Below are 7,500 nucleotides of genomic sequence, written 5' to 3'. Positions count from 1 at the left end.
GAGTGTGTGTGTGTGTGTAGTTTGTGTGTGTGTGTGTGTGTCCTCTCTGGCATAGGCTCAGGGCTCAGAGAGGCTGGGTCGGGGGAGGCGAGACACAAGCGTACGTTACGTTAGGGTTTAAGGGGCACGCAGGGGCCACAGAGGGGCTACATTAGAGAGAAAGGAAACGGCCATTAGAGAGTGTGAAGTGAGTTGTTCTGTCATTTATCTCCCAAAAAACAACCCGGACGTGACTTTTAGTTTCCTTCAAGTTCTAATATCTACATCACAGAATGTGCAGAGGACAAAGTGTACAGAGTCAGACTGATACTAGCTGTTTAGGAGAGGAGGGAGGGAGGGCGGGAGGGAGGGGAGGGGAGGGAGGAGAAGGGAGGGAGGAGAAGGGAGGGAGGAGAAGGGAGGGAGGGGAGAAGAAGGGAGGGACGGGAGGACAGGGAGGTTGAAGGCAGTCTGGAGTTGTCGCAGTGTGGGGCTGGGTTGGGTTGGGTTGTGTATGGTTGGGGGGTGGGTGGGTGGATGGGTGGGTGTCGGGTGGGTGAGTGTGTAGGCGCCCACATGCCTTAGGTGGGGAGGAGGTCTGAGGAGGAGGTCTGTTTTGGGGGTAGGAGGGGGGGGGGGGGGGGTGCTGCAGTCTGGGGCTATTGTTTGTTTGGTAATTGTAGGAGATGTGGGGGTCGGTTGGGGGGGGGGGGGGGTTGTCCACAGACAGCATGCTTTAGGGGGGGCATTGTAGGGGAGGAGGTAGGGGATGTTTTGTGGGCGGGAGGGCTTATAGGTATAGTCGGAGGTTAGGGTGTGTGGTAGGAGGTTGGTGGGCCCGTGCCGTACCTACACTACATTTGCTTTAGGGGGGAGGGGGTTGGGGTTCGGTTTTCAAAGGAGGGGAGTTGGTTGGAGTGGGGAGTGGGGGTCTAGTGAGGTGGATGTTTTAGAGGGGAGGTGAATGTTTTAGAGGGAGGAGGTGAGGTGGTTTAGGAGGCTGTTTTGGGTTGAGGAGGGGGAGGTATTGTAGTAGGAGGGAGGGGGTGGTTCAGTGGTTAGGTGTTAGCGGGGGGGGGGGGGGGGTATTTTCACTGTGTCTGCCGATGTTGTAGGGGAGGAGCCAGGTGGTCTAGGGGGTAGAGGAGGAATGCTTCTGGGGGGGGGGGGGGGCTGGGAATGGATTTCTGAGCTGTAGTCAATGCGGCTGTTTTCTCTACGGGGGCAAGTTTTCTGTGTGTGTGTGTGTGTGTGTGTGCATGTGTGTGTGTGTGTGTGCGTGTGCGTGTGTCCTTGTGTGTGCATGCGTGGATCAGAACGACAGAGTCCTCAGGTAAAACAAGAAGCGAGGGACTGTGCATTTGTGTCACCAGAACTTGGTGTATGGACACTGATATTAGCGGGCTCCACGCTACAGCACCAGTTTCAACACACTGACTGGAGTACTGTATGTTCGCCACTCAAGCCACCCTGGACTCCCACACAGACATCGACTCTTCCGTTCTGGACACGTGTGTCAACAGTGTCACCACCCGCAAACAGATAAGAATTGTTGTGTACGCTGCTAATATTTTTTGTCATGTATGAATGATCTCTTGTCATGTAAGTTCTGCAGCCTTGGCTCCACTGCAAGCATGAATTAATCCAATCAAATCAAATCAAATCATCCCCTCCAAGCTGGTCAACAAACTCAGTGACCTTGGCATCAGCACCTCCATCAGCAACTGGACCCTGGATTGCTGACCAACAGACCCCAGTTTGTTAAGCCTGACCACCACACCTCCTCCGCCCTGACCCTGAACACCGTTGTCCGTTGACAGAGCTGTGTGCTGAGCCCTCTCCTCTACTCCCTCTTCACCCATGACTGCGTGCCTGTGCATTGTTCTAACACCATCATCAAGTTCGCAGACAACACCACGGTGGTAGGCCTGAGAAGTAACAACCTGGCACTCAGCACCAAGAGGACCAAGAAGCTCATTGTGGACTACAGGAAAGCTAGGCCCTGGCAACACCTCCCCCATCTACATCAATGGGATGGAGGTGGAGCGTGTCTCCAGCTTCAAGTTCCTGGGTGTCCACATCTCCTCCACTCTGGTCAAAAAGGCAGAGCGTCTATACTTCCTGAGGAGACTGGAAAAAAAAACATCTGTCTCCTAGGATTCTGGTCAACTTCTATCGGTGCGTCATCGAGAGCATTCTGACTAACTAGGGGTGGCTGTGGCGCAGGAGGTAGAGCTGCCGTCTAACGATCACAAGGTTGGCAGAGCCCCAGTTCGAGCCCGGGCTGGCCACATGTCCTTGGGCAAGACACTGAACCCCAAAATTGCTCCCAGTGAGTGGGCCGGCGCCTTGCATGGTAGCTTGCCGCCGTTGGTGTGTGAATGTGTGGGTGAATGGGTGAATGAGAGGCCGTTGTAAAGCGCTTTGAATAAAGGCGCTATATAAGTAAGTCCATTTACCATTTAACTGCATCACAGTGTGGTATGGCAGCTGCTCTGTCTCCAACCGGAAGGCCCTGCAACAGGTGGTGAAAACCGCCCAGTACATCACCGGTGCCCAACTCCCTGCCATCGAGGACCTCCAGCACAGGCGGTGTCTGTCAGTAGGGACACCAGCCACGGACTGTTTTGCCCTCCTCCCATATGGTTCCCATAAGTTCCTGCACCACCAGGCTAAAGAACAGCTTCTTCCCTGCAGCTGTCACTCTGCTGAACTCAACATCTCAGTGGTAGCCTATTCCCCCCAGCCCCCCTCCACCCCCCAACAAAGGAACATTGACTCCCTAGTATCAGTGTACTCTCCCGCCATAACTCAGACTGGCCGCACACTATGGACTTCGATTTAGCTCTTACACTACTGATTGTTTGCAGAAGACCTATTGCCCTTGTTCTATACATACCATACTGTACATCATAACGGTACATATCATATTGATATTCACAATTTATGTTCATTTATTTATACTCACTGTAATACCTCATACTGTAACATCATGGATTGTCTACTTATCATGTATTTTGCACTATGGCACTATTTTCTGGTTAGATGCCAAAAAAAACGTGTTGTCCCAGTTCTTGTACTTGTACTGTGCAATGACAAGTTGAAATTAATCTAATTTAATTTAATCATTTTCTGTTCCATTTTCAGTCCTATTTCTGTCATTCACCAAAGTCAACTCTCTTTTCAAATAATAACTATGCGTGCATACAACTCAGGTAGACTATCACCCATCAATCTCCTAATTCTGCTTTGCAGGTTAACCTCTCCATGTAGAAGCAGAGCTAGCATTAATCTCAGTACTAGAGTGTTCAACCAGTTGCCTCCTATAGCGCTGTAGTAGTGACCTGTTAATGTTGTTATTGCTCCTGTCACTGTTTCCTTCTCTTGATCCACCTATTGTCTCCATCTATAGGTTCCTAACAATAGTGCTCACCTGATACCTGCACTGTGTGTGTGTGTGTGTGTGTGTGTGTGTGTGTGTGTGTATGTGTGTGTGTGGGGGGGGTCAAGTGTTGTGTGGTCAGTGTGTGTGTATGTGTCTGCATCATGTAATACACAACACCTAATATCTGCAATGTGGTTGTGTGTGTGTGTGTGTGTGTGTGTGTGTGTGTGTGTGTGTGTGTGTCTGCGCGCGTGTGTGTATGTGTGTGTGTGTGTGTGTGTGTGTATGTGTGTGTGTGTTTGTGTGTGTGTGGACACATGATACCTGGTCAGAGAGAGGTAAAACCTGTTCCCCCCTCCCCTGTGTGTGTGTGTGTGTGTGTGTGTGTGTGTGTGTGTGTGTGTGTGTGTGTGTGTGTGTGTGTGTTGTTAGGGAAATATTTAAGTAGTCTAAATACAAAATAGATTAAGGTAGCCTGGTTTCTTCAAATGCATAGAAAAAGGTTTTGTCTTTTGCAAAGGGAGAACAGTTTACAAGCAAGTCAGACAAGGTCTGACAGTCAAACGTTTCTCAGAAAAGTCCTTACAGAGAGGAAAACATGGATTTGTATACAGGTAACAGTCACGCCCTCAGGTAAGGCCCAAGTCAATCACAGAGATTTCCTGTCTACATAGGGGGTCACCTGACGCTAGCGGTGATGAGATTATGGGGGAGTTGACCCCCACTTTCTCTCGGAGACACAACGGTGGGAAGGAAAACAAAAGTCACAAAATGACCTGATCTGGCTGTGAGTGTTTGGCCTGGGGGGAACACAAAGGCCCAGCACTGAGAGCAATCAGGTGTTTTAAACGTGTCTGTTGTCTAGCCAACTTTCAAGTAGATAAACTGTTTTCATTGTTTATCAGGTTGATCCGTTAAGTGTGTTAATTCTACCCACACAGTCTGACTGATAGTCACAAGAGTATTCAATGACAACATTTAATGTAATATAATTATAATTAGGCTCATCCTCTGAGAGAGGAGATGAAGAGTGATGACATGTTGATTTGAACAACACGCATGAGGCAGCTGATACCTGAACCAGAGAGAGAGATGATGTCACAAATACAGAGACGTGTGTGTGCATATGTGTGTGCATGCATGTATGTGTGTGTGTCTGTGTGTGTGTGAGTGAGAGAGAGAGAGAGAGAGAGAGAGAGAGAGAGAGAGAGAGAGAGGTCTGAGACAGCAGTTTACATATCTAGTGAATGCTTCTCTATAGATTAATAGGTGATACAGTGTGTCTTCCTATGGCTTTAACATGCTCAGCTTAGCACACACAGATGCCCTGTACCTCCCCCACACCCCTGTGCTCAGAACCAGCAAGGATGCTGCTAGGTAGGAAGAAACCTTGAGAGGAACCAGACTGTAGGCTGGCCAGCTAGGTGATCATGTTTCAAGTCATCACATTTGCAACTAGAGGGAGACTGGATAGGTAAGGGTGTGTGTGTGTGTGTGTGTGTGTGTGTGTGTGTGTGTGTGTGTGTGTGTGTGTGTGTGTGTGTGTGTGTGTGTGTGTGTGTGTGTATGTGTGTGTGTGTGTGTATGAGAACAGTGAGAGTCATTGTTTACTGACCAACAGCAGCTTTTCGCTGTGGCAACACGCAGCTTAACATAGCATGTCCACAAGACAACAGTGACTAGAGCTAAGGGCTAGGAGGGCTAGGAGGTTAGGAGGGCATTCTGCTGAAGTTGAAGTTGAAGTTCTTTATTTATCTCCGAGGGGAAATGACTTTCTCACAGCAGTAAGATTAAAAAGTATGGGGGATAGAAAGACACATAATAGATAATTAATAAAAATAGGATAGAAATAGGGAATAAATAGAGTGGCTCCTTCTACCATATCATTATGTGTCCCATGGCAACAATAAAACTCAAACCCAAACGTATCCACACTGTTCTCTTAAACCTGACACTAGTGTTGTTTCGTCATTAGATTAGATTTTTAAAAATAAAGATTAGATTAGATTCAACTTCATTGTCATTGCACAGAGTACAAGTACTGCGACTACGAAAAGTAGTTTGGCGTCTAACCAGATAATGCAAATAGTAATGCAAATAATCACAAAATTGCATAAACTGGCCAGACACGAGACTTCGACTTGTGCACATGCCGCCGCCATCTTGGGATCCCCATTCACCTGCTATGTTGCTTTGGATGTCGCTAAGAACATTTGAACGACATCATTGTACACCGTGGGCAAACTGCCACCACAGATGCAAAAATACGACCTAATATGCTAACAGCTGTTACTACTAGACTGGTAGCATTACTAGCCAGCTAGCATCCGCTGGTTGATGTTGAAATAACTTTTAAGTGAGATACAGTTGATTAGTGAAGACCACATGTAAATATATAATAATAATAATAATAATAATAATAATAATAATAATAATAATAATAATAATAACTTGTATTTGTATAGCACTTTTCCTGCAAACGTTGCAGCTCAAAGTGCTTAAATAAATAAATAAATATCAATGCAACGTTTTAGAAAATGGAAGAAAACCTGAAGGAAAAAAATTGAATTCTGTTTTTTTAGAGCACCATCCATGCAAGGTATTTGATTGGTTGGACATGTTCTATCACTCATTTTCAAGGTTTCCAACCCCTTTAGCTACTTTCTGTCCCAACAAGATAATGTCTCCCATGACAACAGAACAGTAGAGTTATTTTGAAAATATGTCATCATTTGTCCCCATGACACACAAGGGAATTCTGCCAATGTATTCTCCATGACAACCTCCTAGAGTGATACATGTATCTATAATGCATTATGAGATAATAAATGGAATGTTTCATGAATAGACAGACGGACAAATGGACAAAAACATACTCGTAAAGTACTGTCTATCAGTAAAGAGACTGAACTAAAGAAACCAACTGAGAGTTCAAAGTGAATGCATGTTTTTATGTTGACCATAAAAGGTGTCCAGGCAATGTGATAAGATCAAGAACTTATCTTAGAAAGAGAATCGGTCTTTTTCTATCAGCTGAGTCCTAGTATTTATGTCCCTCTCTCTTTCATCTTCTTTTCATCCCCCCATCTTCTTTCTCTCTCTCTCTCTCTCTCTCTCTCTCTCTCTCTCTCTCTGTCTCTCTCTTTCTCTCTCTTTCTCTCTGATTGCTTAAGAGTCCGTCTGTCCTGGATGACCCAGAAGCTGCAGACAGACTCAGTGGCCAAACTCACTCTCAGGGGGCCAAACACACACACACACACACACACACACACACACACACACACACACACTGGGGGAGAGGATTAGAGTGGGGGAGAGAAGGGAGGGGGGCAGCAAGGAAAATGACTAGAGGTGCCAAGAAAAACTTCCAGGACTCAGATAAAGGTGTGTGTGAGTGTCTGTGTGTGTTTGTGTATGTGTGTGTGTGTGTGTGTGTGTGTGTGTGTGTGTGAGTGTCTGTGTGTGTTTGTGTATGTGTGTGTGTGTGTGTGTGTGTGTGTGTGTGTGTGTGAGTGTCTGTGTGTGTTTGTGTATGTGTGTGTGTGTGTGTGTGTGTGTGTGTGTGAGTGTCTGTGTGTGTTTGTGTATGTGTGTGTGTGTGTGTGTGTGTGTGTGTGTGTGTGACAGTATGTGGTTTAATTGCAAAAACGTCTGTAGAGGCCGATAGCAGACCAGGTGGGGAAGAGTTGAAGAGAGAGAGAGAGAGAGAGAGAGAGAGAGAGAGAGAGAGAGAGAGAGAGAGAGAGAGAGAGAGAGAGAGAGAGGGGAGAAGGTAGGGCAGGGGGGAGTGGATGAAAGGGGGAGAGTTAGGGAGGATGGTAAAGAGAGAGAGATGAACTAGGGAGAGGTAGGGGGATAGGGAGGACAAGAGCACGAGAGAGAGAGAGAGAGAGAGAGAGAGAGAGAGAGAGAGGGGGGGTCTCTCTGTCTGAGTAGAACAGAGGGATTTAACATGTTTCCTTTGTCAGTAAATCTCCTTCAGCTCTCTTCCTGCCTCTGGCCCTTTGCTCTGTCTCTCCGCTCCTCTTTTTCTGCCTCCTCTTTATTAGAACAGACAGACTTTATTATTGTCTTGATCATTTAGGCTACTGTGGACTGACGGGCCTGTAAGAATGTTATTGAAAAGGAGTCTCATA

At 46.8% G+C, this 7,500-nt stretch overlaps 1 protein-coding gene across 1 annotated transcript in view; it reads left to right on the top strand.

The window, feature by feature from the left end:
- The window catches only part of LOC308150676 (tektin-3-like), a gene marked incomplete at both ends in the record, with an annotated part of 36,257 nt that overhangs the window by 16,376 nt on the left and 12,381 nt on the right, over positions 1–7,500 (top strand). The window lies entirely within an intron of this gene.

This window comes from Nansenia antarctica (genome assembly GCF_963989245.1).
Source record: "Nansenia antarctica genome assembly, chromosome: 2".
Taxonomy (NCBI): Eukaryota; Metazoa; Chordata; class Actinopteri; order Argentiniformes; family Microstomatidae; genus Nansenia; species Nansenia antarctica.
Note: the sequence above shows the minus strand (reverse complement) of the source record. Positions and strands in the feature narration are given on the sequence as shown.